The sequence below is a fragment of the Schistocerca americana genome, chromosome 1, assembly GCF_021461395.2.
Source record: "Schistocerca americana isolate TAMUIC-IGC-003095 chromosome 1, iqSchAmer2.1, whole genome shotgun sequence".
In the NCBI taxonomy this organism is placed as follows: Eukaryota; Metazoa; Arthropoda; class Insecta; order Orthoptera; family Acrididae; genus Schistocerca; species Schistocerca americana.
The window spans coordinates 740,375,751-740,403,677 of NC_060119.1; the positions used below are offsets into that span (position 1 = coordinate 740,375,751).

General features: G+C 41.1%; 1 non-coding gene across 1 annotated transcript; it reads left to right on the plus strand.

The window, feature by feature from the left end:
• Positions 1 to 19,292: 19,292 nt before the first annotated feature.
• On the plus strand, positions 19,293 to 19,366 carry Trnas-cga. The gene has a single exon. It is a non-coding gene; the product is annotated as a tRNA-Ser (tRNA).
• Positions 19,367 to 27,927: the final 8,561 nt, after the last annotated feature.

Here is a 27,927-nt window from a genome sequence, read left to right on the forward strand (position 1 = left end):
TGCGCAATGCCTCTTCCATTTCAGCTCCGCTTCATTGCTTACGCTGTACAGGTGTTCCGTTCGTCTGGACGACGGAATGCGAACGCGCCTTTCACCAGTTGAAATCGGCGTTGCTTTCTAATACTTGCCTTACGCCATTCGATCCCCAGAAACCCCTTTTGTTGATGGTAGAGGCATCGGATTTCGGGATCGGTGCTGTGCTTGCGCACAAAGATGGGTCGCATGATCGCCCAATTGCCTTTGCGTCAAAATTGCTCTCGTCAGCGCAAAGAAATTATTCACAAATCGAGAAAGAAGCTTTGGCTCTCGTGTTTGGTGTTACTAAGTTTCATGATTTCTTGTATGGTCGTCACTTTACCATCATCACGGACCACAAACCTTTGACATCGATTTTTCATCCGAACAAGCCTGCACCTCCACGTACAGCGCAGAAATTCATTCGCTGGTCTATTTTCCTCTACGCTACGATATCTTGTATCGGTCCACTGCTAAGCATGGAAACGCCGATGCGTTGTCCCGTTTGCCTGTTGCTGAGGATAGAGCATTCGATTCTTCTGAACTTGCTTGCATGTTCATTGATTCGGAAACCGATGACGTGGTCAAATCGTTTCCGATTGATTTTCGTCGTGTAGCTACAGCCACAGCTGCTGACCCTGTCCTTGCTACGGTTTTGCGTTTTGTTGCTACGCAATGGCCCTCGTCAAAGTCACGGATAGAGGATCCGTTGGTTCGCAGATTTTTTGCTCACAAGGAGAGACTTTTTGTACGATGTGGTGTTTTGTTGTTGCGTTCTGATAATGATCAGTACAGAGTCGTGGTCCCACATTCGTTACAGGCCTCTGTCTTACGGCTTCTTCACCAAGGACATTGGGGTATAGTGCGAACGAAACAACTTGCTCGTCAGCACTGTTCTTGGTTCGGAATCGATGCTGCAATTACGAATATGTGCTCTTCTTGCATGGAGTGTGCCGAACAACAATCCGCACCGCCGCGGAAATTCTTTGCATGGCCAAAAGCCACTTCCCCTTGGCAACGCTTGCACATCGATTTTGCTGGTCCATTCTGGAATGCTAGATGGTTGGTTGTGGTAGATGCCTTCAATAATTTTCCTTTTGTTGTCCGGATGTCTTCCACGACGTCATCTGCCACCATCCAAGCGTTGTCTGCTATCTTTTGCATTGAAGGTCTTCCGCAGACTATTGTTTCCGACAATGGCCCACAATTCATGTCTGCAGAATTTCAGTCTTTCTGCAAGGCTGATGGTATTCAACATCTGACATCCGCGCCGTTTTCGCCTCAGTCAAACGGTGCCGCTGAATGATTGGTCCGGACTTTCAAGTCACAGATGTTGAAGTTGAAAGAGTCGCATTCTCGGGAGGACGCGTTGTTGCTCTTTTTGTCTTCGTATCGCTCTCAGGCCCGAGATGGTCGCTCGCCGGCTGAGTTGCTCCACGGTCGTCCTCATCGAACCTTGATGTCTTTGCTGCATCCGCCGCATCGGGTTCCTGTGCAGCGGCAGACTCCTGCTTTTGCTCCAGGCGACGTTGTATTCTATCGCAACTATCGAGGTTCATGGCGTTGGCTCGCAGGGCGCATTCTTCGCTGCCTCGGCCGCGCGATGTATTTGGTTTTGGGGGCCTCTGGTGAGGTGCGTCGGCATCTCAATCAGCTGCGCCTCTGTCGTCGCACGGGTTCTGCCCCTCCCCGTCTGCTTTCAGCGACGGTGCTGTCCGGTCAGCGCCCTGGGGACCCATCTACTGGCTCGCCTCATCCCCAGGTGTTACCGACGCTGCCTTCCATTTTGCCCCATGGCGACGTGCCGCCGCCGCCGCCTGTTCTCCCGCCAGCGACGCCCGCAGTAGATGCGTCGCTGCAATCGCCTGGCGCCACCCTGGGTCCCGCGCTGCCGATCGCTTCCCGTGACCAGCTGTCCTCCGCCATGGAACTCTTGCCCGCTCCGGACCACATGGCGTTTTCGCGCGTCGGGTACCCCGACGCTATGGAGGTCGACCCTTTGGCCCCTTCTGTCTCTCTACGGGCGCATACACTGCCTGTTGACGTGCACCCTGGACTAGGTTTTCAGGCGTTTCCTAACTCCCCTCTGACCGAATGGCAGGGTGCGGGTGGCACAGCCTCGCCTGTTGTTAGGCTCCCCACCTCATCGCATACGTCAACATGGGGTCCTCCCCACGGCGGGCAGAAGCCTTATAACACGACCGTTCGCTGATTTGCGGGGGAGGAATGTGGTGTCACCGCCAGACACCACACTTGCTGGGTGGTAGCTTTAAATCGGCCGCGGTCCATTAGCACAGGTCGGACCCGCGTGTCGCCACTGTTAGTGATCGTAGACCGAGCGCCACCACACGGCAGGTCTCGAGAGACGGACTAGCACTGGCCCCAGTTGTACGGACGACTTTGCTAGTGACTACACTGACGAAGCCTCGCTCCTTTGCCGAGCAGAAAGTTAGAATAGCCTTCAGCTAAGTCCATGGCTACGACCTAGCAAGGCGCCATTAGCCTTACATAGCAATTGATACTTATCGTATAAAGCATGTCTCATCAAGAGCGATGTACAACAAGGATGGATTAATGTTAAGTATTCCAACAGCTACGTACTTTTCTTTATAGCATTCATTACGTATCCTGTTTCAGACCTCATGCCATCCATCGTGTGTTTATAGCGTGCATTGCGGTCCCCTCAAATCACACTGTGTCGGCACTTCTGTCGACACATCATTTATGATATATTACAATATTAGGAATAAAGTCTTAACACTGAATTATTAAAAATAAGTATCTCTGATAATAGGACTTTATTTAAGAATAATGGTAATGAGAGACCATGTAACAAAATTCATACAGCAAAAATTTAGAACTTCATGGTCGGTGAATGACACCTTGTAGTTACCTGTTTGAGCTGAAATTCTGCATATATCATATTTTTACTGATTGGAACAAAATAGAGGGTGGGAGCTAAACGTTTATCAAGATGTAAAATGAGGGCCACGCTAGCATGTGCAACTCATGTGGCCCATCACAGGCAGTTTCTTGTGGCAGGCCTGCGCAGATCCTGTTGGCAGAATATTTGAAGTATTACTTACGTGATTACGTGGTTACAACACTGAATATTAATATTTTGTGATATACTCAAGGTGTTCATCACTAATTTTGTAATATGTTATTATCAGATTATTTCTCTTTATTAGAGGTATTATATTGCACTCGTCCACATTTAAAGGTAGCTGCCATTCATTACACCGACAAAAGGAAATTGCACCCAAGTCTTTCTGAGTATCTTACAAAAGTCCAGTGACAACACCATTGCCAGTGAATAATCTCATTTCACACCTGATTCTGTTTGATAAATCTTTTACATATTTTAAGAACACTAGAGGTCCTATTGGACTTCTTTGGAGCATATGTGATGCTACTTTCATTTATGTTGAACATTCATTGTCGATTTTAACATACCAATTTTATAAATCAAATATCCATTGAGCCAAGTCACATACCTGTGTAGATGCTCAATATGATCGTATCTTGGTTAGTAAATGACTGTGTGGTACAGAATGGAATGGCTGTCACAAACTGATGCAAAGGTAACAATCTTTTCATCAAATGTTTGCAAAATATTGTGTATGTACCTCTCGTTCTTTCAACTTATCCATGTCTCCTCAATTCCCTAACTTAGTGAGGTCAGAGTCAATATCTGCTTCAGGAAATTTTTGTTTCTCTTCTTTTTGCTCCTGATGAATTTCTGCTCCCATCACAATTAAACTTTTGTCTTCCATACTGTACTGAGTAATGTATTTTAGCTCATCATTTAAAAAAAAAAAAAAAAAAAAAAAAAAAAAAATCTCTTCAGTACTGATTGATTTACTGGGCATTTGTACTTGTACTACTATGGTGGTCATAGATTTTTTCTTCCAAGGCTATAATTCATATACTGCGTTGCTAATAGTAGTTCACCCACATCCCTGTTTTCTTATTCATTATTAGTACCATTCCTGCATTACCTGTCTTTGATTTTGTGGTGATAACCTTGACTCACCCAACCAATAGTTCTGTTCATGCCACCACCATACTTCTGCATTTGTGTGGACATGTCTGTATTTTCAGTTTTTAAAGGAGCATCCACATATATTTCTATGATTTCTGCTAATGTCAGCATTATTTAGTTCTGTTAATTAAGACCTTTTGATTTTATATTTTCGTTTTGTATCATAAACACTTTATATACTTTTTTCTTTGGTTATTGAATTATATCATGAAGGACTTATGTGGAAGAGTGTATCAAATTTTTCTTGGATAAAAATATTGAAACTGATGCTGAAAAATGTTTTGATCAATTTTTAAGTTTGAAACAATTCATAGCCACATAAGATGGAAAATATAAAAGAAGCCAGAAGAAGTGGTGCAAGTACTTGGTAGTAGTGAAAAACAGTTTAGGGAACTGACTAAAATTGCACAGTTATATACACTACCTGTCCATACTTGTGTTGAGAGGTTTTTCTCCATGATACAGACACAGTGGACACAGAAGACAAATTGACTGACAGTTGAACCTGTAAAAGGGATTACAGTAGGAGAAATTTAATTTGTGTCAACAAAAGGAATTTTAAATAAGTTTCAGTCCAGTGAAAAATACACATTGGAGATCGTCTCTAAAGTAATGTAGGTATGTGTGCTGTGTGTAATATTTTTTATTTTGTTTGTTTCATATGTAATATGGTCATCTGACAACATTAAATTGATCTAATAACAATTCATTCAGTGGTCCTAAATGGATTAGTCTAGGTTTTGGTAAGAACATAATAGTCACTGTTTTACAGCAGTCATACATTTCTATTTAAAATTAAAAAACATCGCAACCTAGTACCAACTGCCTGGGCTATGCTGCAGATAAGAGGTACAGCAGTTGTACAGTTTTATCTTATTTTATTTTAAAAAAGATTCTGGCACCGCTATATATGTGATATGTTGTCAGTAATGGTGCGTTATTCTACCATCTTGTTGACATTCAGACTAGAACCATCCTACAAGCATGCTGATCGATCCCATTGAGGGTGTCCTCATTTTGGGTTTTCAGAATATAGTAACACTACACTACAGTTCATTAATTCTCATTACATCTAACTTCAACTTGTCTAATTCTCTTCTCAAGTTATCTATCATCTCTATGTACTAAGAGAATAAAACATTTCACACTTGAACACTTACACATCAATTTTTGGGTTCATAATGTGACCTCTTTCTGAGCAGTTCCTGCCTGGAGATCTGAATGGAAACTATATTAATACTGAAATACTGTACCCAATGAGATGCCATCAACATTACACTCTACATTAGAACTGCATGTCCTTGGGAAATAAGTATTACTGTAGTTTCCCCCATGATCATCCAAGCTGACATACCAACATAAAAACGCTAGATCAATCAATAATCTGTTCTATTTTCTCTGCAGCTATGGGCTGCAGATCTTCAGAAACAATACATTAGTCTGACTTTGTCATAGATACTTCTCCAGTGTAGCTGCATCTGTATTACTGAGGCATGCAAGTCACCTCAGAGTGGCAAGGTCAGTAGTTCCTGAGGGAGAGGTGAAGCCAAAAAGGCACGTGCCAGTCAGTATAAGCATTGAAACTTCCTGGCAGATTAAAACTGTGTGCCCGACCGAGACTCGAACTCGGGTTCGAGTCTCGGTCGGGCACACAGTTTTAATCTGCCAGGAAGTTTCATATCAGCGCACACTCCGCTGCAGAGTGAAAAATCTCATTCAGTATAAGCATTACTGAATCAATAGTTTCATAATTCATGTTTGAAAAATAATGAAACAAACTATTTACTGAAGAGTGGAAAGATTTGTAGAAACTGATATGGAAGATAAATTTGGGTTCCGAAGAAGTGCAGGGACATATGAGGCGGTACTAAGCTTTCAATTTATCTTAGAAGATTGATTGAAGAAAAGATAAATCTGCATTTCTAGATTTATAAAACACTTTTGGCATTGTTGACTGGAATACAATCTTTGAGATTCTGAAGTTTATCTGAAAAGATAAAAAACTTATAGTGAATAATAGGTTATCTATTACTTCTACAGAAATCAGACTTCAGCTATAGAAAGTGGAAGCATGTGAATAGGAAATGGTAGGTGAGAAAGGTGTGAGACATATTTAACCTATCCCCTATGTACACTGAGCCATGGTAAAGGAAACCAAGGGTAAGTTAGGAAAAAGAATTAAAGGTCAGGGAGAAGAAATAAAAAGAAGTAATGAAAATGAGCCTTTTACATCACATTAAAATGGCTGGAAACTGAAAAGTATGGCAGCTGCTGTAGCCTCTATTTTGAGACATCTTGCAAATACAGATCACAATAGCCAGACTGGCTTCAGCAGCTAGAGGCTGTGGTCATGTGTCTATGGGCCGCATTTGTGTGAGTGTGTGTACATGTGTCATCTATTTCTGATGAAGGTCTTGTTGGCCAAAAGCTAATTTTCTGACATTCTTTTTGTTGTACCTGCTTGTGACTCAGTATCTCTGTTATATCATGAGTAGCAACTATCCTTTTTATACATTTGTTACTTTATGAAAATATTTATTTAACTAAAGACACAGTTTTTTATGTTTTAATTGTCTTCAAACCATAATTATGAATTCTTAAAATTCCTGCTCCCATCCAAAATAAGTAATCATATCTGAAATTCCCTTGATGAAAATCAAAGATGTCTTTTGCAGGACAACTATAAGGTCGGACAGGGCCCACAGCACCGATGAAACATGTGGCCCTCTACTGAGCAGTATGTAAACCTACTAATTTTCTTAAACACATTTTAATTTCATGTTATGTGTGAAGGTAGCGTCTACAATTTTATTCTACTCATTTATGTACTTTTAGGTGCAATGCAATCTGATTTTTGAGCAGAATAGGCATTAGGCAGGTCATTCATACTAACAGAGCTGCCTTTATTTGCTCCATTCATATGGCAATGAAAAATCCCTGTTTTGATAAGTAAATGAAAGCCAGTGTGTTTTATGTCCGTTCCTCATATGAAAAAGTCAATAACCTATGTTTACGACTCCTTCTCCCAGACAGTGAGATCTGCCCCAATTTTTATGCCCCCTACCAACTTTAACCCTTCCTCACCTATCGCACTCCAGATCAGGACTCCTCTCTACTTTTCTCTCTACAACCACCCTTATTTATATCTGCTTGTGCTACTACCATCCCCACCATTACTCCTTTCACACTCTGCCCTTCCCACTGTCTGTATTCTCACTACCTGCTTCACCCCCTACCTACCATCTACACACTTTTCCCACCTAACAGATCTTGATCTCCTTCCGAGCAAATGGTTCAAATGGCTCCGAGATCTCCTTCCCCTCACCCCCTGAACCTCTTTGGAACATCTTCCCTCCTCCCAGAATACTTTTTCACCCAGTGCAGGTATTTCAGATGCTAAATGAAAGCGCAGGGTTCGAGAATTTTTTCATAGAATAATATCACCTCACCACAACTGTATTTTTAAATAGTATATATTTTTCTCCCTCTCAACTGCCTATCATTGATCTTCTTGGATTAAAACATGAACAGTCCTCATATTTTTATTCTTCCATCACCTTCTAATCTTTTTATTAATACTCTTGGCTGAGTAGTGGAGTATTGTACCACTGACAGCCCCCCGCCAAAATGAAGTGTGAGGGATGAAATAACAATAAAGAAAAAAAAAATGTTTGTGGTTACACATTAACAAATCAAGAGACTGTCAGATTGACATGTGCTTATTTCCTGGACCTAAGGGACCCACACTTGAGTGACAGATCGCAGTGATCCATTGCATGTGATGCTGCGTGCAATCAGTTGTTTGCCTTGACACCCCACACATGACCATTTTGCCAAGCAATTTCAATCATTATTATGAATGTCACCATGACACAATGTTCTGCTGTGGAAAATGAACTACTATGTTCAGCAGCAGTTGCAGATAATTTCTATATCCTTATGGATATTTGCAAAACATAAAATTAAAATAAATGAGATTTATAATTTAGTAAACTTGTTTTGAAATGCTTTCCTTGATAACTGTACATTACTTTACAGAATGTATTGCATTTTGCACTGTTGCAAAATGAGTTGTGTACATATTTCCAGTGTACCAATACAATTCATTTTACATTTATTAGTCCTCAGTTCCTTTTTTATTTTTTAGTCTTATAGTTTAACTGCAAGTTTTTACAAAATTTATTTGATGTTTCTATAGAGATGTCAGTAGCAGCACTACTGATTACTGTAACTCTTTTTATAAATTGTACGAAGGATAGTTGCACTATATGCAGTGACAAGGGACTTGAGTATAACCATGTAATAGATTTGCCATGATCATTTACATTAAAACATCCTCTTGACATTACAGTAGGTACACTTGACAGCAAAAAAAGTGGGTCACGCCTGAATTCCAATGTGTAGGCTGCACCTGAATGCATGCAACCAACATAGCATATCTGTGTTGCACATCGTCACAACCCTACACAGTACAGTCGTTGTAAGATACACAATGGGTACCGGTAGAGACTACTAGAGAACACCGATCCTTATGACAGTCCGTCCAGATGTAAAGTAACACCACGGTTGTGGTGAAGAGATCAGACAGTCGTTAACATTTGTAAACTAAACTTGATTACAATAAGTGACATTTCAAATGTTATGGGACAACTAATTTTGTCACATAAGTCGTTCAGTAATCCTTAGGCACAATTAAATATTTGAGACAGTATATGGGTTTATAAAGTTGTATGGCAATTGGAAACAATTCTTTGATGTCTAAAAGGTTTACCCCACACATGCTGAACGTCGTTCAAAGTTCAACGGGGAGTGGTTTCGCATCACTTTATGTAATACTAAGCTATTAAAAGAAAATGTGATTAACAGCGGCAAGCACTCTACGGAAATCCCAACATTAACACCGAATCACAAGTAATATCATTGTCCACATTATTCATCAACAGTTACTGGTACACAATGTTGTACTTTAAATGACATGACCAACGTCTTCGTTCTGGATCCGGATGCAAACCCAGAATGTGAAGCCACTGTTAACCAAACAAAGCTTTGTGCCTTATTGCGACTCGATCACTGGGCAGAAAGAGATGTCAAACATTGACAGTATCAGTTATCAATTCTCAACATGAACGTAAATGACGTTAATGTTTGTACATAACCACGAACCCTAACATGACCGTTACCTTCTTGGTAATTAACCTCGAAAGACGTTGTATATTGTTGAATTTTCAAGGAACACAGGATGCACATGTTTAAAACTGAAATGCCATCATGTAATGCTGGTGACAAGGATGCGAACCCAGCACCTAATCAGATTCTTCAATAAGTACATAAAATCAGAATATAGATATCACAGTTTGTCACCAGTAGTGAGGTTTGAACCCTAAATGACGACTGAAGCTGTATTGCCTGACTGGGATTCGAACCTGGCGCTTACCGCCGTCGTTGTTTAACCAGGAACAGACGAGAAATGTCCAATGTTGGTCCACCATTAGTGAGATGTGAGCACGCTTAACTAGAAATAAGGCGACAAAAACGTCTATGCTGACTGAGAGTCGAACGCCACACACATGGTTATGAAGACACGTTAATAATCAAATTCTTATTCAGTAGTAGCTAGGAGTAGCATGTTTAGTTGCAAACCTTAAGGCCTTTCTCATGCCTAGTACGTGTTGCCTAACATCTGTGATATCATGGTGTTAATTTACAAGGGGATTGACTGCCGTAAAGAGCAATGTTCTGTAGTAGCTGTGTACCATTGAGATGTAAATGAAGTGCCTCAGCAAAAAGTAATTTCCGTCGTGCAGCACTTATTGTTTCAGAGACACTGAGTGCACAAAATGTGTATTATATACTATGTATATACTATTATTTGGAGAAGCTGCCGCCAAACCTGTTTACTTTTACATTCCGCTTAGTTGTCGTGGTTGAATACACGTATTCTTAAGGCTACATCTAATGCAGAACACTTACAAGAAAGAATAGTTTCATGTGTCATGCTATTGCTAGCTAGGTGAAATATTTTGTGGTAGCTATGTTTAAAATGAATGTGTTTTTGAATGTATTGTTTGTCAAATATTTGAATGAATCATCAACTGTAGGTGTGCTTGTACATGTTATAGCATAATAGCTGTAGCTGCGTTAGTTTATACTATGGACTTGGGTAGGTTAGATGTAGCTTTTGATCCTTCAAGGGGTGATTGTGAACTTGCGGCCCGGGTCTGTACTAGCCGCGGCTCGCGAACTACGGACCAGCCAGGCTGGCCGAGGTGAGACGGAAGTGAGCGAGCTGGCGGTGACGTTGGTGGGCCAACGGCCCGGGATGAGCCAGCACGGCTGCGCCACATGCCTCTGCCTCTGCCACTCCGTTTGACGTAAATATGTTTACCTCCTCTCCTGGTATCAGTATAAGAGCGGCAAGCAGAAATACACATCAGGCTGTCTGCCGTAATGGCTCACTGGGAGAGGTCTATTAGAGATAGAGTTGTCGCTCTCATTGAAGAAGGAGAATGTTCCATCAGAGAAGCTGGCAGATGGTATGGCGTACCACATACCACTGCAACAAGATGGTGGAGGATGTGCCTTGAAAGAGGTACCACAAACAGGGCTCCTGGCTCAGGCAGGAAGAGAGCGAGCTCACAGCTCGAAGACAGGGACCTACTGTCTAGGAGCAGAGAAAATCCCTTTCTGAACATGAAGCAGTTGCGGCGGGAGACCAAATTCCCCGGCTCCAGTAACATGATTCGCCGAAGGCTGAGGCACGCTGGACTGCATGCACAATGATCCGCCGTGAAACAAGAGCTCAGCGAAGACAACGTTTTATACCGGCTAGCATTTACGGAGCTCCATCTGAGGGCGTCGTGGGACAACGTCATTTTCACTGATGAGAAGGTGTTTTCCATCAGTAACAATGGTCCACAAATCGTTTACAGGCCACAAGGGACTCGCCATCGACGTGAATATGTAACCACGACGAGAAGAAGTGGCCGGCTATCTGTTACCTGCTGGGGTTGGATTTCTGTGAGAGGGGCGGGAATTCTTCACAGGATAGAAGGAACTCTGGACAGCGTGCAGTATGCCCACATATTGGAAAATGTGATGCTTCTGTCAGTGCGAATGCTGTACGCAGAAGGGGATGCCACATTGCAAGAGGACCATTCTCCCATTCACAAGTCTGCATTTGTTCAGCAGCGGCTCTCCATGATTGGCGTCAATGTCATGGACTGGCCGCCATGGGCGGCTGATAGGAACCCCATGGAAAACATGTGGGCTGAGGTCGTCAGAACATTAACAGAGAACTGGCCACGAAATCAACCGACTACTGCAGACGCTCTTTGGGACTGCGTCCTGGAAGTCTAGGAGGAAGTTGCTTCTTCAGGCTGTTACGTCCGATGGCTTATACATTCTATGCCAAGACGCATGATAGACGTACAAAATAATGAAGGATTCTGGGTAAAATATTAGAGTCCTTAAAATGTTTTGTTATGTCTTCTTTTTCGTCATTTTTCCTCATTGGGAGCTAGAGGAAGATTGCGTGGCAACAGAAAAGGTAGAATATGGGTTAATTTTCCTTTAAGTTGCCTTTATAATTCAAGTGGGTTTCTTTTGAATATACAGTTTGTTAAATATTCTATTTTGATTTCATTTATACCCTGTCTAGATACTTACAAACTAATCAGTGTAGATGGACTCTGTCACAGTAGTTTTTGTTATTTCAAATACATCTCTCTCTTCCCCTCCATTCATGAATACACCCTCCGTCCTGCACACAGTACGCAAATGATTTCATATTATGTTTACTAGTTGTTAATATCTCCTCTATTCTCACACATACACACTCTCTCTTTGACACTATTGCCGCAAATGCCCTTCTATTTCATTCTCCCAAAACTTTATAAACAAATGTAGCAGTTTCCATTGACACTACATTTTCTCTTTTAATTGCTGCTGTCTTTACTCTCTATCATTCCTCTCAACACCTATGAAACCATATTCTTTGATCTCCCCTTCCCTATAACCCATTCTTAGTTCTGAAAACAGTCCTACCTTGTCTCTTGGTCCTAAGATAAAACGAACTGTGGCATACATCTAAGTAAGCAATACGTTGGAAGCATTTCACACTTATATTTTGCACTTCTGTCCGTTCCCAGATCCCACCCTCCTTCCTATTACCCATCCCTTGACATCTGCATCTACATCTAAATGAATACTCTGCAATTCATAATTATGTGCTTGGCAGGGGGTTCTGTGGCCTGGTGGATTAATCTTGTATTGATGTGTAAAACTTGTAGGTTCACATCTGTCAGGCACAGATTTTTAACACACACAAGTTACTCTCCTTCACCCCTAGTAACGCCAAGCGCAGAACGCCAGTAAGCTCCGTAGTTCAATATCCACAGTAAAGATAACATCCCTTCCCTGCCGACTGGGGCAGAGCAGCATTTGTTTGAGCTGTGACAGATGGAGAAAACCCAGAAGGCAGAGACTCTGTCACCAGCAAGCCATCGTAAATTAGAAAACATATTTCATTTAATGAACCAATGGCCATATAAGTTCACAAGGCTCTTACTTTATTTGAAACTGAGATGTTGAAAATTGTGATGCTGGACTGGGATTCGAATTCGATTTCACTTTGTTCCCCAAGACTGGAAACTCTTCTAGGCCTCCTCGAAAGGCACCTATCTGGTTTCGAATCCTGATCAGCACAAAATATTCATTATTTCATTTCAAGCCCTAGCATGTGCACTACGAACTACTAGTGAAAGATAGTTGAATTTTCAGCGTCTCTTCATGTGTTGTCAGCTGTAACGTGTTTGTTTCAACTCACAGCCACATGATGAGCTTTTTATCACAATATTGCAAGATCAAACTGTCCTTACATCTTTTCAAGTTCAAACATTCCTCTCCATTCTACTGGCGAAAACGGATTTCGGTTTGACATTGTGTTCGTTGTGATCACCAACGACGATATGTTGTGGATTCAACTTCTAGCCAGCAGAGTATTTTCCATCACATCATTGAAAGTACAAACGTGCCACTCCTAGCTATTATCGGAAAAGAATTTGATAGTTAAAGAGTCTTTACGACCACATGTGTGGGGTTTGGATTCCATTCAGCACAGAACTTTTTGTCCCCTGATGTCTAGCTAAACATATGCACATCTCGCTACTGGTGCACCAACAATAGCTAGAAAGCGATGGCACTAGATACTGGGTTCGAATCCCAGTCAGGCAAAAAGCAATTCTATCATCACTTAAGGTTCCAACATCTCGCTACTGGCGAAAAAATTTGATATTTAACTTCTGATTTCATGTACTTTGTTAGCAATCTGATTAGGTGCTGGGTTCGCATCCCTGTCACAAGCTTTACATGATGGCATTTTAATTTTAAACATGAGCATACCTTGTTCCTTGTGAATGACACCATATTAAATGTCGTTTGGGGTAGTTCCCAGGAAGGTAACTGTTATGACAGAATTTCCAGTTTAATAGAAACATTTTCGTCATTTATTTTCAGGATCTGAATTGATAACTGATACTGGTGCAAACGTCTATACTTCACATCTCTTTATGCGTAGTGATCGGGTCTCAATGAAGCACAAACTAAGCTTACCTTAGTTAGCCATGGCTATAGGTGCTGGATTTGAATCCAGGTCCAGAACGACGACATTGGTCATGTCATTTAAAGTTCAAATTTGTGTACACATAGCTGTTGATGTGTTACGAGAACAGAGATATTACTGGTGATTTGCTGTTAATGTTAATATTTCCGTAGAGTGCTTGTTGCCATTAATCGCGTTTTTTTACTGGTTCATCCCATATCCAGTTTCCAGAACCACTCGCCGTTGAGTGACATTCAGCACGTGGATGGAAAACCTCTTCGAGAGCGAAAAACTTTTTCCAGTTGCCATACAGCTTTGTAACTCCATATATTGTCTCAAGTATTTAATTTTGACTAAGGATTACTGTACGATATATGTAAAATAATCCGTTTTCTCAGAACTTCTAGAATGTCACTTATTGTAATTAAGGTTAGTTTATGAGTGTCATGGGGTGTCTCATTGCTATGAACGTGTTTTCTAATATGTTTTGTATGATGATATTAGTTGACGCTTAGACTGACTGCCATAAAGACCTTTGGTCTCTGGTAGTCTCTTGCAGTACCCATTGTGTGTAGTCAAATGACTGTACCCCACGGGGTTTTGGTGTTTAGAGGACCTGCAACACAGCTACGATATGTTGGTTGTATTCAGCAGTGACCCACTTTTTTTGCTGTCAAGTGTACATACACTGAAGAGCCAAAGAAATTGATACACCAGCCCAATATCGAGTATGGCCCCATGAGCATAGAGAAGTGCTGCAACACGATGTGGCATGGGCTCAACTAATGTCTGAAGTAGTGCTGGAGGGAATTGACACCATGAACTGTGCAGGGCTGTTCATAAATCTGTAAGAGTATGAAGGGGTGGAGATCTCTTTTGAACAGCACGTTGGAAGGCATCCCAGATATGCTCAATAATATTCATGTCTGGGAAGTTTGGTGGCCAGCAGAAGTGTTTAAACTCAGAAGACAGTTCCTGGAGTCACTCTGTAGCAATTCTGGATGTGTGTGGTGTTGCATTGTCATGCTGGAATTGCTCAAGTCTGTTGGAATGCACAATGGACATGAATGGGTGCAGGTGATCAAACAGGATGCTTACATATATATCACCTGTCAGAGTTGTATCTAGGCATACCAGGGGTCGCATATCACTCCAGCTGCACATGCCCCACACCATTACATATCCTCCACCAACTTGAACAGCCCCTGCTGGCATGCAGGGTCCATGGATTCATGAGGTTGTTTCCAGCCCTATACATGTCCATTTGCTCAATAAAATTTGAAATGAGACTCATCCGATCAGGCAAAAATGTTTTAATCATCAACAGTCCACTGTCGATGTTGATGGCCCCAGGCAATGCATAAAGCTTTGTATCATGCAGTCATCAAGGGTACACGAGTGAGCCTTTGGCTCCAAAAGCCCATGCCAATGATGTTTCATGGGATGGTTCACACACTGACACTTGGTGATGGCCCAACATTGAAATCTGCAGTAATTTGCAAAAGGGTTGCACTTCTGTCACATTGAATGATTCTCTTCAGTTGTTGCTGGATCTGTTCTTGCAGAATCTTTATCCGGCCACAGTGATGTCAGAGATTTGATGTTTTGTCAGATTCCTGATATTCCTGGTACAATCATGAAAATGTCGTACGGGAAAATACCCAGTTCATTGCTATCTCGGAGATGCTGAGTCCCATCGCTCATGTGCCGACAATAATACCACTTCAAACTCACTTAAATCTTGATAACCTGCCATTGTGGCAGCGGTAACCAATCTAACAACTGCGCTCAATACTTGTTGTCTTATACAGGCGTTGCCAGCTACAGTGCTGTGTTTGGCCTGTTTACATATTTCCGTATTTGAATACGCATGCCTACACCAGTGTCTTTGATGCTTCAGTATGTGAGGTGTGACAATATAGTAATGAGGCTGATGTGAAAAAAAATGTTGCTTGCCGTTTTATTCAAGTTTAGTGTTGTCTCCTTCAAAGTAGTTCCCTTCTGATTGCAAACGCTTTTTCCAGCGCTTCTGCCATTCATGGTAATATTTCTGTAACTCATCTTCTGTAATATCCTCCAAAACCCTTGTCACAGCTTTTTGGACATCTCGTGTTGTTTGAAAATGGTGTCCCATGACTGCTGTTTTGACTCTTGGAAATAGAAAAAAAGTCACACAAAGGAATATCTGGTGAATAATGTGGCTGGGGCATACTGAAATTTGTTTTGAGGTTAAAAAGTGCTGTACTGACAGAGCAGTATGGGATGGCGCATTATCGTGATGCAGAATCCAATTATCAGCAATGTTGGCATGGACACAAAGAACTCTTTTACGAAGTCTTTCTAAAATTTCTTTGTAGTAATATTGGTTAATTGTTTGTCCAGGAGGCACCTACTCTTTAAGAACAGTTCCCATGGAATCAAAGAAGCACACAAGAATGCATTTTACTTTTGACTTTGACATGCGAGCTATTATTGGTCTGGGTGATCCCTTTGAGCACCATTGCGAACTTTGGCATTTTGTCCCTGGATCATACTGAAAAAACCAACTTTTATCACCAGTGATAACACGGCTCACCAAATTTGGATTGATTTCCGGTTGCTCTAACAGATCGGCTGCCACATTTTTCCGTGTTTCTCACTGCTGTGGTGTGAGATTTTTGGGGACTATTTTTGCAAAAATCTTTCTCATAGCAAGATCTTCAGTTATTATTAGACGAACCATTTCTTGATTGATGTTCGGTTCTTCTACAATCATTTTCACAGATAATCTTTGATCAGATCGTACGATTTCACGCACCCTGGCCAAGTTGACATCCGTCCCTGAGGTTGAGGGTCCTCCACTGCGGTCTTCATCTTCAACATTCATTCTGCCTTAACTAAACATTTTATGCCAACGAAAAACTTGAGCTCTTGACATAACTTACTCTCCAAAAGCCTTCTGAAGCTTACCGTAAGCTGTCGTTGCGTTTTCACCCAATTTAATGCAAAAAGAAATGGCATACCCTTGTGCAATATTATGCGGTTCCATTTCCATGACGAGAGACACAAACACATTTTAACTTGCTACGGCACAACTCACGACTGAGCAATTGCATCGATGTGCTGCTTGGACTAGAAGCAGATTATAGACCAAGGAAGTTAAAAGCCTTAATAATGAATATAGTTATTTCATAAATAACTCAAAATCATAAGACAGAGCCCATTGCACTATGAACTTGTGCCAATTCTACTTTGATAGCACAAGCTTCAAAATGCTCATCTCTGCAAAACTGGAGAGTGTATTTTGCATTTATTCTTAATATAAATAGCAACTCTGGCTTTCACTTCACTTCTCAAGAGTAGTTTGTAGTCCCTGGGTAACTATAAATCGTGACATAAATTTCTTGCTCAATGTGGGCATAAACAAAACTGCAAAATGTTGCTTGATAAATAGAGAAATGAGTCACAGACATACTGCCACACACCACAGGTAACCAGCCAGCCATATTCCATGCATGAATTCCATGTGATCCACCAGACTGCTTGGAATTTAAATGCAACAAGTGACCGGCAGCCGGTCACTTTGATTTACCGACACATGTGCAATCTACAGAACAATCAGTTTGCTCATGTGATGGATGAGGACTGGAGCACTGGAGCAATAGGGTAGTAGTGGCTGTTGGGACAGAAGAGGGGGTGAAGCAGGGGGGGGGGGGGGGGGGGGAATTGGTGGTATCAGTAGTTGTTGGGAAAAGGGGATGGGGAAAGAATGGCAGAAGGGGAAAAAAAAGGAAGCATTGATATGTGGGGACGGCAGGGAGAGGAAACCCTGATAAGGTGAACTGGTGGGTGGACCTATGGCTGGTAGCAAGGGTAAATGTTAGGATGGAGTTCATGATTTGGGAGGGGGTGATGGTTGAAGTTTCTTTGGGAGAGCATTTGGAGGTTGTGCAAGTGGAGGGTTGGTGGAATATGTTGATAGAGGTGTGGCAGTGTACGAGGATTGGAGAGTAGAGTGGAAATGATAAGATTATTGGAGTCATGTTTGCAGATGGTGTAGATCATTTGGAAGCGTTCAGTGTGATCGAGGAGTGGCAGGGATGTGATGAGATGGTAAAGAATTCTCACGAGGGAAGGTAAACAGATCCAGAAAGCGAGGCCAAGCACATGGCATTTGAGGCTCTGGAGGGACTTACAGAATTTGAGAGGGGCAGATATCCATGCAACACTTGCATAGCAAAGGATGGGGTCGGTTACGGATTTGTGCATGTGAAGGACAGTGGAGGGGTGTAGGCCCCATGTCTGTCACTCACGTGTGGGGCCCTTCACAAATTTCATTCCAAAGATAAGTCTCTACAGTGCAGTCAACCAATGAGAGTGGAGTTACCGTCAACAAACGAAAATGCTTAGTGCAGATCGACCGGAGATTAACTTCTGATGTTTACAAAACATTTGTGTGTCAGTAAGTGATTGGAGAAACAAAAGAAATATTTGCCAAAAAATGGCTGGGAGTTCCAAAAGCCACAATTTGTGACAGTTTGTCAAATTGTCATACTTTGTGTGTTCCCTCCTTTCATTCTGACAAAGCCATGATTCACCTTAACAGTTAATATTTCATGTTTGTTAATGTTGTAATGTGGAATTCATTGAATCTGTGAATATGAAATCTGTGGCAGCGTAAGCATTCTGCAGCAGTGAAATATGGAATGAGTATTCACAGCCCCACAAAGATTAGCCATGAAATTTCATGTTTCATGTATGTAGCCCAAATCTGATTTTGTGTTCTGGATGTCATTAAAACATTGAATATAGATTTTGTTGCAGGGTAGTGTCTTTTTTCATGCTTAACACACACTGAAATTTTGAATTTGTGTTCTGTCTGGGGCTTTGGTGAACATTTAAAAAAGCTACTGATAAAAAATATTGTGGATTGATAATTGATACTTGGTTAATGACAAGTGGTGCGAAATGTGTGTTGTTGTTAATGCTAGAAATTAGCAGGTATTTGGATAAGTAACACCAATGTATTAACTAATACAGTTCCAACCCCAGTACAACCATGACAACAAGAAACAGCAGAAGATGAAAAAAAGAGAGAAAAGCACATATTAAAAAAAGAGAGAGAAAATAAGTGAAAGCATAATTATTAAATTGTCATGACTTGAACATGTGTATTACCTAAAATGAAATTTTCACTCTACAGCAGAGTGTGCGCTCTTATGAAACTTCCTGGCAGATTAAAACTGTGTGCCGGACCGAGACTTGAACTTGGGAACTTTGTCTTTTGTGGGCAAGTGCTCTACCAACTGAGCTACCCAAGCACGACTCACACCCCATCCTCACAGCTTCAAATCCACCAGTACCTGGTCTCCTACCTTCCAAACTTCATAGAAGCTCTCCTGCTAACCTTGCAGAACTAGCACTCCTGGAAGATTAAAATCTGCCAGGAAGTTTCATATCAGTGCACACTCTGCTGTAGAGTGAAAATTTCATTCTAGAAACAATCCCCAGGCTGTGGCTAAGCCATGTCTCTGCAATATCCTTTTTTCCAGGAGTGCTAGTTCTGCAAGGTTCGCAGGAGAGCTTCTGTGAAGTTTGGAAGGTAGGAGATGAGGTGCTGGCAGATTTAAAGCTCTGAGGACAGGGTGTGAGTTGTGCTTGGGTAGCTCAGTTGGTAGAGCATTGCCCACGAAAGGCAAAGGTCCTGAGTTCGAGTCTCGGTCCAGCACACAGTTTTAATGTGCCAGGAAGTTTCGTGTGTATTACCTGTTCATTACTGAAAGGAGTTTTACAAATCTCTAAAACAAATAAATGAACAGCCAACATTTGCCCAGTAGGCAGGTACGTTGTTCATTGAAGGTATGACATCTGCAGCACTTGAATACTTTTATGTACTTCTGATATGGTTACCATAGTCTGAAAACCAAAAATGAAGACATCTACAATGGGATTGATTCACCATGCTTTTAGGACAGTTCTAGTCTGGATCTTGAGAAGGGGGTAGAATAAAGCAAAGATTGCTAATGTCATATCATATATAGTTGTTTTAAATACTCCCTCCCCACCACAGTCTCCTCCTTACACCTGTCACCCAGACTGCTTCTCCCTTTATGTGCAGCCGCTTGCAGTCTGGCCTCAACAGCCAGAGACAATGGTCATGTGTTTGTGTCTGAGTTGTATTTGCGTGATGTGTGTCTAATTTGGAAGAAGGCCTTTTGGACTGAAAGCCACTTGTTTGACAGTCTTTTTGTTGTGCCTGTCTGTGACACAGCATCTTTGCTTTATGGTGAGTAGCAAACTAACCTTTTCATAGCATTGTCATTGTTCCATCCTTAATGTTCCATTTTTTAATATAAACTTTTACATTCCTCAACTGTTATCTCTTACAGACATTTCTTGTTTCACTCAGTGTAGCCAAGACAAGAGGTTCAGTTATTGATTAGTTATAAAACATCAAGAGTAATACACAAGACTGAAATGCAACAACTGTGTGTACCAATGATAGTGCTACAGAAAAGTTCCACAACTTTAGCAATGAAACACAAACCCCACAAGTAACTCCACTGTTGCCCAAAGTGCTGCACCAGATCTTTATAAATGTATTGCTACATAAGAAGTTAGCATTCATCCTTACTAATGCGAGCATGTACATATTTTTGACATTTAATGTAGTGACCACACACATTTTTACATTTTCTGCTAATGTCCATTTTTTAGTTTTGGGAGTTAAGATTTTTAGATTTGTGTTTTCATCACATCTCATCAATAGTTTTTATGCTTTTTTCTTCAGTTTTTGAATTACATAATCATGGACTTACATGAAAGAGTCTATCAGATGTTTGTTTGATGAAAATATTTAAACTGATGATGAAAAGTGTTTTGATCAGTTCTCAAATTTAAAAGAAATCATAGCTACTTATGATGCAAAATCTGAACCAAGCCAGAAGAAATAGTGCAAGTACATTGAGTTGTGTAGTACTGGAATGCAGCCCATAGTGCTTGTGTTGAGATGTTATTCTCCTTAACACAGCCACAGCTGAAAAAGGAGAGAAACAGATTGACAGTTGAATGTGTAAAATTTAATTTTTTATGATTTTATTTGTGTCAACTAAAGGGAACATTTAAACAATATTCAGTCCAGTAAAAAATACACAAGGAATATGGGATCTAAAGCAAAATAGATATGGATGATGTGTAGGCTATAATATTTTTATTTTGTTTGTTCCATATCTAATGTAGCCATGTGATATCATCATAAAATTGAACTAGCAATATTTCATTTGGCAGTTCTGAATGGTTTAGTCGGGATCTCAACAGGAACATCACAGTCATTGTTTTGCAGCATGTATATATATGCCTGGGCTATGCTACAGAAAAGAGGTAGAGCAATCATTTAGAACAGTGAGGATGATGCCAGGTGGGTTTCCATTGCTGTACCTCAAGGGGTATCCTTCCTGACCACCCAGGATCCCAAACCTATGACTTGGTTCAGATTTATTGAGGACATCTTCATGATCTGGATCAAGGGTGAGGACACCCTGTCCACGTTCCTCCAGAACCTCAATACCTTCTCCCCACTCACTTCACCTGGGCCTCCTCAACCCAACAAGCTACCTTCCTCAATGTTCATCTCTGTGTCAGAGATGGCTAAATCAGTACCTCCATCCATATTAAACTTCCCATCCACCAGAAATACCTCCACTTCGACAGCTGCCACCCATTCCATATAAGAAAGTCCCATCCATACAGCCTTGACACCCATGGCCATCACATCTGTAGTGATGAGCAGTCCCTCTCGAAATATATCAAGGGTGGGTCTCGCTAAGGTCTTCAGATTGTAATTACCCCCCCTCCAACCTTGTGCCTTATCTCTCCAGTCATCCCCTGCCTCCTGAAGTCCCACCTCTTGGCCACAGAGGAGCATTACCATCATTACTCAGTACCACCCAGGACAGGAGCAACTGAATCACGTTCTTGACTAGGGTTTTGACTACCTCTCATCATGACCTGAAATGAGGAATATCCTACACACTATCCTTCTCACTTCTCTGACAGTGGTATTCCACTGTCCACCGAACCTACACAATATCCTCATCCATCCCTGCATAGCCCCTGCTCCCACCCATTGCCTCATGGTTCATATCCCTGTACTAGACCTGTCCATACATGCTCTGACCACCCACACTTCAATCCGGTGACAAGCATCCCCTACCTCATCAAAGACAGGCCTACCTGTGAAACTAGTCATGTGATCTACAAACTAAGTTTGCACGCACTGTGCTGTATTCTTCGTGGGCATGACAACCAACAAGTCATCTGTCCGCATGAATGGCCACCAACAAACTGTCACCAAGAAACAGTTGGAACATCTATTTGCTGAGCATGCTGCCCAACACAACGTTCTTCATTTTAATGACTGCTTCACAGCCTGTGTCATTTTGATCCTTCCAACCAATGCCATCTTTTCTGAATTTCACAGGTGGGAACTCTCCATACAAGATATCCTATGTTCCCATAACCCTCCTGGCCTCAAAATTTGTTGGCCATTGTCCATCATCCATCTATTCCCTTCCCTGCTCCTACTACAACACCACACAGCCCTCTAGTCTTTTTACATCTCTCCTCCTTTTCCGCTCCCCCCTCCCCCAACTTGCCCTCCATCTAATCTCATGATGCATCTAGCTACCCTGCACTCTCTCCACCTCATCCCTGTATTCTCCAAAAATAAGCACTTTACTGTCCTTCACAACTTGCTATCCCTCCCCCTCCCCAAGACAGCCTCCATCTTTCCCCTATCTACCAGATTACCTCTCTCATCATGTGCAGCTGCTTGCAGTCTGGCCTTGGCAGCCAGAGACAATGGTCAAGTGCGTGGGTTGTGTTTGCATGAGACTATGATGCATGTTGTCTAATTTGGAAGAAAGAGTTTTGATTAGTGAGTTTTGTTGCTTTAGGCCTAACCTGGTCCTGCAGTTGTAACTAAGTGAAGGCAGCAGTCACTAAGCAGTGACACTGTTAATTATGTGTCAGAAAGTAGAATTAGGAGACCTATGATCACTGTCCCACAGTCTGTACCATTCTGCTTTAGATAACTTTATCTTTGCTGTATCATGATAGCTTCTTTAAAACAGCCTGCATCTTCTGAGGTGTGTGGATTACTGTCTTTTATGGATTATTCCCTCAATCGCCTACTTGGAGGTTTAATGTAAAGAAATAAAAGGAAAAACTAATTTTACAGTACTTGGAGCTCAGACTACTTTGGTCAATATTTCTGTACTATCTTATTGCAGTCTCTGATCTTGTTCTTGCTCTTGGCATACAAAACAGAGAGCTTCAGGTTTCAATCTAGGTGTGTATGTGTTAATCTCATCTAGAAGTTATGTGCTGCAAAAATATCTACAGCTCAAAAACTTGAAATATCAAATCTTTTTTATGTGTACCTGTGCACCATGAGTTGGTTATCTACAGGTAAGTAATTGTCTGTCATTAACTTTTGTTTTTGTAGTCAGGTCTTCGCAATTTGAAATGGGTTGCACATTTTGGCAACAGACTGAGAACTAACAACAATCATATGTGGGTAGAAGAATAAGGATGTGTTGGTGGGAAGTGTGGGTAGTGGAGACACAGGAAATAGGATTGATTTCAAATACTTGAGGTCACAGTATTTTCTGTTGGAATTGAGGCACCACTTGATAGTAGATCCATATGCAGAACAAAAATCTCCATCGAGTCAAACCTGATGAAAATATTTATGTGTTAGAGGGTGTATGCAGTTGCAAGATTTCATGCAATCATAGGTTATCAATACTTTGCCATTACATTTGGTTGCTCCCATGTGGCTCCACTGAAAAGATCATGTAATGTATAGTTGTTTTGTCAGCTGAAATGGAATGCTTGATGATCATGTCACATATTATACTAAAAGTCAGAAATTGATCACACACAGTGACTGAGGATCCTGCCATTCAAATATTGCTTTAGAAGCAACTATTCACTTCTGCCAATGCCATAACCCTGATGGGTATTCTTTCAGACCATAAAGAATGAAATCATGCCGTATTTGATTTATAGTATAGTCATATTGTTGTTCTGAAAGTATCCTGCTACTTCAAGGAAAAGCTTTTATAGAATGTATTGTAGGGCTTTGCTTATAGTTCATATGTTGTAATATGCCATGTTGTGGCAACATTAACTGGTATTGATTCACCCCCCACACTTCCGTCCAGTACTAAATTGGGGATTCCTTCATGCCGCAGAATGTGTCCTACCAGCTGATCCTTTCTTGTAGTCAGGTTGTACCACAAATTTCTCTTCTCCCCAGTTCTATTCAGTACCTCCTCATTAGTTACTTGATCTACCCATCTAATCTTTAGCAATCTTCTGTAGTACCACATTTCAAAAGCTTGTCCAAACCATTTATCGTCCATGTTTCACGTCCGTACATGGCTACACTCCATACAAATACGTTCAGAAAGGACTTCATGACACTTAAATCTATACTCAGTGTTAACAAATTACTCTTATTCAGAAATGCTTCTCTTGCCATTGCCTGTCTGCATTTTGTATCCTCTGTACTTCAACCCTCATCAGTTATTTTTCTGCCCAAATAGCAAAACTCGTCTACTACTTTAATTCCCTCATTTTCTAATCTAGTTCCCTCAGCATCTCATGATTTAATCTGACTACATTCCATTATCCTCATTTTGCTTTTGTTGATGTTCATCTTATATCCTCCTTTCAAGACACTGTCCATTCAGTTTAACTGCTCTTCCAAGTTCTTTGCTGTCTCTGGCAGAATTACAAAGTCATTGGCAAACCTCAAAGTTTTTATTTCTTCTCTTTGGACTTTAATTCCCATTCAAAATTTTTCTTTTGTTTCCTTTACTGCTTGCTCAATATTCAGCTTGAATAACATCAGGGATAGGCTACAAGCCTGTCTCACTCCTTTCTCAATCACTGCTTCCCTCTCATGCCCCTTGAAACTGCCATCTGGTTTCTGTACAAATTGTAAATAGCCCTTTTCTCCCTTTATTTTACCACTACCACCTTTAGAATTTGAGAGAGAGTATTCCAGTCAACACTGTCCAAACTTTCCCTAAGTCTACGAATCTATAATCAGAGGTTTGCCTTTCCTTAAACTATCCTCTATGAGAAGTCATATGGTCAGTATTGCCTCACGTGTTCCTGCATTTCTCTGGAATCCAAACGTATCTTCCCTGAGGTTGGCTTCTGTCAGTTTTCTGTAAAGAATTCATGTTAGTATTTTGGAACTTATTAAACTGACAGTTCAATAATTTTCACTCCTGTCAGCATTTGTTTTATTTGGAATTGGAATTATTATACCCTTCTTGAAGTATAAGGGTATTTTGACTGTCTCATACTTCTTGCTAGCCAGAAAAGAGTTTTGTCATGGCTGGGTCTCCCAAGGCTATCAAAGGTTCTAATGGAATGTTGTCTACTCCTGGGGCCTTGTCGCAACTTAGATTTTTTAGTGCTATGTCAAATTCTTCAAGCAGTATCATACCTCCCATCTTATCTTCATTTATGTCCTCTTCCAGTTCCATAATATTGTTCTCAAGCATATCTCCCTTGTATAGACCCTCTCTAGCCATTCCTGGTTAGCCATTTTGCACATCCTGTTGATCTCATTTTTTAGACATTTATATTCCCTTTCACCTGCTTCCTTTATTGGAATTTTATATTTTCTCCTTTAATCAATTAAAGGAGAAAATGCCTTTTGTGTTACCCACGATTTTTATTAGCCCTCATCTTTTTATCTACTTTATCCTCTGCTGCCTTCACTATGCCATCTCTCAAATATACCCATTCTTCTTCCACTGTATTACTTCACTCTCTTCTTGTCAATTGTTCCCTACTGCTCTCTCTGAAACTCTCAAGAACCTCTGGTTCTTTCAGTTTATCCAGATCCCATCTCCTTACATTCCTATTTTTTGCAGATTCTTCAGTTGTAATCAACAGTTCATAATGAACAAATTGTGCTCAGAATTCACATCTGCCACTGAAAATGCCTTATAATTTAAAGCCTGGTTCTGTAATCTCTGTCTTACCATTATATAATCAGTCTGAAACTTTCTGGTGTGACTATTTCTCTTACACATATACAACCTTCTTTCATGATCCTTAAACCAAGTTTTAGCTATGATTAAAATATGCTCTGTGCAAAATTCTACCAGAAGGCTTCCTCTTTCATTCATTTCCCTTCGTCCATGTTCACCTACTACTTTTCCTACTCTTCCTTTTTATACTGTCAAATTCCAGTCCCCCATCACTTTTAAACTTTTGTCTCCTTTAACTGTTTGAATAGTTTCTTTTATTTCATCATACATTTCTTCAATCTCTTCCTCACCTGCGGAAGTTGTTGGCATATAAACTTGCACTGTTGTGGTGGGTGAGGACTTTATGTCTATCGTGAGTACAGTAATGCATTCACTATGCTTTTCATAGCAGCTGATCCAGATTCCTATTTTTTAATTCATTATTAAACCTTCTCCTATGTTACCCCTATTTGATTTTGTATTTATAGCCCTGTATTCACCTGACCAGAAGTCCGGTTCCTCCTGCCACCGAACTTCACTAATTCTCACCATATCTAGCTTCAACCTATCCATTTCCCTTTCTAAATTTTCTAACCTACCTGCCTGATTAACGGCTCTGATCCATAGAATGCCAGTTTTGTTTCTCCTGATACTGACATCCTTCTGAGTGGTCCCTGCCCAGAGAGCTGAATGGGTGACTGTTTCACCTCCAGAATATTTTTCTTAAGAGTATGCCATCATCATTTAACCATACAGCAAAGCTCCATGCCCTTGGGGAAAATTGTGGCTGTAGTTTCCTCTTGTTTTCAGCCATTCACAGTACCAGAACAGAAAGGTTGTTTTGGTTGATGTTACAAGGCCAGATCAGTGAACCATCCAGACTGCTGCCCCTGCAACTACTGAAAAGGCTACAGCCCCTCTGCAAGAATCACACATTTGTCTGGCCTCTCAGAAAATACCCCTCCATTGTGGTTACACCTATCTGTATTGCTGAGGCACCCAAACCTCCCCAAAAACACAAGGTCCATGGTTCATTGGGAGAGGAGGAGGAGGAGGGGGGGGGGGGGGGTTGGGGCAGTATAGGCTAACCCTTCCTGGTATAAATAACAAACTGATAAGTAATGCAGGTACTGTACATGAAAAATGACAGCAGTGAATAGACAGATGTGTCAGAATACTGTCCAGTTTCAGAACGTTATCATATCATAAATAGCCCTGAAAAAAATTAGCTTTTACATATTATGTTTGTTAGTCTATTCTACAATGATTATATGCTTACATCCACAAAATAAATCTTAAATTGTGTGGGCTCGCAACTGGAAAGTAAGTGAAACTACCCACAGTAACTGTATAGATGGTCTCACTGCATGTCAAAGATCGTCTACGCAAACGTGTACAAGAACTCCTTCACATGTGAATGCAGAATGTGCCTCCAAAGGTTCAAAGTATGAAAATAGAATTTTTTCTCAGGATGAGCCTGCCATATGGAAGCTAAAGAAGTGTAATACATGAACAAAGGGACACAAATCATTTATGATGTAGCCTACTATAGAAATTATTTACACAACATTTGTTGTAAAACCACGAGAGTGCTAACAGTCAGGAAGTTGATTTTGCTATGTAAGGGACTGAGCAATGGGATATTGTTATATTACTTGGTGCCACTGTATGCATAACAAGAATAAAACTGTATTTGATGGTGCACATTATAACAAGCTGATGAGGTGGTGTTGTGAGTGTATCTTTTTTGCCTTTCATAAATTCAATCCAAATATCACACACACACACACACACACACACACACACGGGGGGGGGGGGGGGGGAGGGAGGGAGGGAGGGAGAGAGAGAGAGAGAGAGAGAGAGAGAGAGAGAGAGAGAGAGAGAGAGAGAGAGAGAGAGAGAGAGAGAGAGAGAGAGAGAGAGAGTTAGGAAAGTTAGGAAATTTCTCTGAATGTTTCAGTGTTGTGCTTCCATATTTCTCCTTTTGCACCTGCTTCCCTAAGGATGTCTTACCCCAACTGATTGTTTTTCCAAATAGGAAGCAATATATGCATGAAGTTGACTGAAATACCCCCAAGTGCTCCAGAGGTATGACTACACTGTGATGGTGCCTATTTGCCTACCTGCATTATTTGTTAAGCCCGTGGACTGTTGGTGATAAAAATCTTGTAGAAAAGCTGTAAACTGATTTATAGGTATTGTGCAAAGGATGTATACTACACAGTTCGTAAGTA